At 38.2% G+C, this 2,886-nt stretch overlaps 1 pseudogene; it reads right to left on the bottom strand.

Annotated features, from left to right (window-relative positions):
- Positions 1-527: 527 nt before the first annotated feature.
- Positions 528-998, bottom strand: LOC105817788 (annotated as a pseudogene).
- Positions 999-2,886: the final 1,888 nt, after the last annotated feature.

Here is a 2,886-nt window from a genome sequence, read left to right as displayed (position 1 = left end):
CGGCACTCTAGCCCGGGCAACACAGTGAGACTCTGTCTCAAAAAAATAAATAAATAAATAAATAAATAAATAAAAGTAAAGTGAGCAGGTGACCACATAGATTATCCCTTCAATGTTTAATATGAGTAAAGGAATAAACCACCTAAGCTCTGTATAAGAATAAAATTATACAAGTATTGTGTTGGGTATTTTGGCATCTCACTTTTTCTAAATTTCTTATATATTGATAAGGTATGATTGATAGAAATGAAAAACACATTTTAAATATTGAAGAACCAGAATCTTTTACTAAGTTTCAAATTAACATCAAACACAGGGGATCCAATTCTGACAAGCTTGTGAGCTCCTAAAACAGCTTTTCAAAGTTCTTATGTAAGCTTCAGTAGATTTAGTATTCACCAAGCCTCCATATTGGCTGATATATAAAATAAATGAGGTCCCATCTCAAGTTTCATTTCCAAGGCCCTAGCATCAGACAGTCCCCTTTACCTAATAAAGCTGCTGTTTCTGACATTTCTGAGGCTCAATCACATTTTCGGATGATAGTTCTCCAAATACGAAAGTTGCTTGCTGTTAAAAGCTCCACGTTGCTTGTGTCTTATCAACTGTACAGCATCTTCATATTTCATTCCACCTTCAATTAATGCTATGGCAACCAGCACTGGAGCTCTCCCAAGACCTGTAGCACAGTGAACCGCAATACAACAACCAGGATCTTCACGAAATTTTGTTTCTATAAGTTGTAACCAGTTATCAACAATCTCGCTGGGTGGTGCTGCACCATCCTCTAACGGCCAGTCCAGAACCTGGATGCCTTCATTCTCCAAAATAGCAGCACTGTAAGTTGCTTCACATACTCTAACTAATGTGGTAATTTCATTTTTCTTAAGTTCCTGTAAGAATCTGCTAAGGAAGGCCTTTGCTGGGTTGTGCATAATAAGAAATCTCATATCCCTGTATGCAATCTCTACAGAAGCATGGCGGTTCATTCCAGCCATGTTGATGTAAATTTTTTAAAAAATACAGAAAGAATATGAAGGAGCAGAAGTCTACTTCAAATATTCATGTTGAAATTTTCAGTGAGTTGAGTATAAGTTAGAAATAACATGAAATGAAATGAATCTTCAAACAAAAAGCATTAATGTTTCAATCTAGTATTATTGAGACAATAGATAATAAATGCACTCAACTTTACCCCATCCTGGTCAGAACACTTGTGAAACATTCTGCCATTCAGTTCGGCTACTCGATGTCCAGATTATTCTTTCTTATGGGAAATTCTGAAATATTAACGACTTTCTGGAGTTTACTAGTCTGCCTAGAGGTTGGGTTAGGCCTGGCAGTAATCCCCACTGCCCCTCAGAAAGTCCATAAATGTATAAACAAGAACAGCAGAGAACTGACGGATGTGCTCACTCATTGACGAATGTGCCCTAATCAGACAGATGGTCCCAAGGCGGATGTGGCACTACCCAGTGGTCAGCTCCGGGGACAGCACATCACTGAGCAGCCCCATTACTACGGGAGCACCAAGCTCTCAAGTGACCTATGTCACAAGTCCACCCTTTCTTCCTTTTGTTCTCAGAGCAAAGGGCAAAGGGCGCACTCAGCCACCAATCACGACCAAGGAAACCTGAGGCGGGCTTAGAGGGGCGGGGCGGGGATAATGGTTGCCAGGTGTGTCACTAAGGGCAACATGGCCCCCCACCTGCCAGAGCCATTTAGTCCTATGGAGATGTTACAGAAATTAGTCCACAGACTAGTCCCACACAACACTTGTAATGTGTTTCAGATCATGTTTCATAGTAGACGATCATTAAATGACAGTTTCCTTTCTTCCTACAAACAGCAAACAAAAAGTGATATTAAAGGTTGTCCTGAATTACCAGTACAATTTAATCATCATTTTATGGCAGAATCGTTGGTTGTGATACCGATTATTCCTTTGGCACAGCTCTTAGGTGGGTACTCTGCTCCAAGCTGACTTAGAAATCATTCATAGTCGTTTCCTCCATTTGCTACAAAATTGACGTGTATTACATCCAGCCTCTCCAGGCATTTCAAATCGATTTCCCTACATACAGTGATCTGGTTCTAAGACTTAAAAATAAAAATTATTAAAAGGAAAGAACAAAGAAAAGAATGAAAACAAATCAGCCAGTCTAAGGGAGAGCTAAACCTTCTCAATCTCCATGGATCTAAAATTCAAAAGGTCTTTACTTGTATTCAGGGTGAGAAGGAAATTAGGGTGGGATTGGGAAAAGAGTTGTGGAAAGGGAGTAAAGAACAGCTCTGAATCCGTATATCCCAGAGTGGGGTTGGGACAAGAGAATATAAATGATCATTGTATTTTCCCCAAAATCCAAATGTCCAAATGGCTTTTTCCACCATGTAGGGGATAGGGAGGAAGTCAGTGTGGAAAAAGAGATTGTGGAAAGGGAGTATACAATGTTATGAATGCATAAAATGATAACTTATACTTCTCTAAGTGAATAAGAAAAATAATATTTATCTATCTATATGGCTATAGTCATGTTATTTATTCAAGCACATGGTTAGGAAACAGGGAGTGTAATTCAAAATCACACTATACCTGCCATAACACAGCATGATTAATTTCTGTAATTCACTGAGTCACTGGAAAATTGCAAATCCCATTATTTGTATATATATCTACAACTATAGGTATATGTATACGCACACATGCATACCCAAACATACATTACTTTTGTTAGGTTATGTGTATCATGAATGAGTTCTGCATCTGCAAAGATATGTACTGTAGATTTTCTTCTCCGAAATGACATACTCAAATTAGTAATAATTAAAAGTAGACTACCTAAGAAGCCGTTTGTCATATTTACTCATATTTTCAGTATAAACATG

The sequence above is a fragment of the Propithecus coquereli genome, unplaced genomic scaffold (genome assembly GCF_000956105.1).
Source record: "Propithecus coquereli isolate 6110/MARCELLA unplaced genomic scaffold, Pcoq_1.0 Scaffold424, whole genome shotgun sequence".
NCBI classification, from domain to species: Eukaryota; Metazoa; Chordata; class Mammalia; order Primates; family Indriidae; genus Propithecus; species Propithecus coquereli.
Note: the sequence above shows the minus strand (reverse complement) of the source record. Positions and strands in the feature narration are given on the sequence as shown.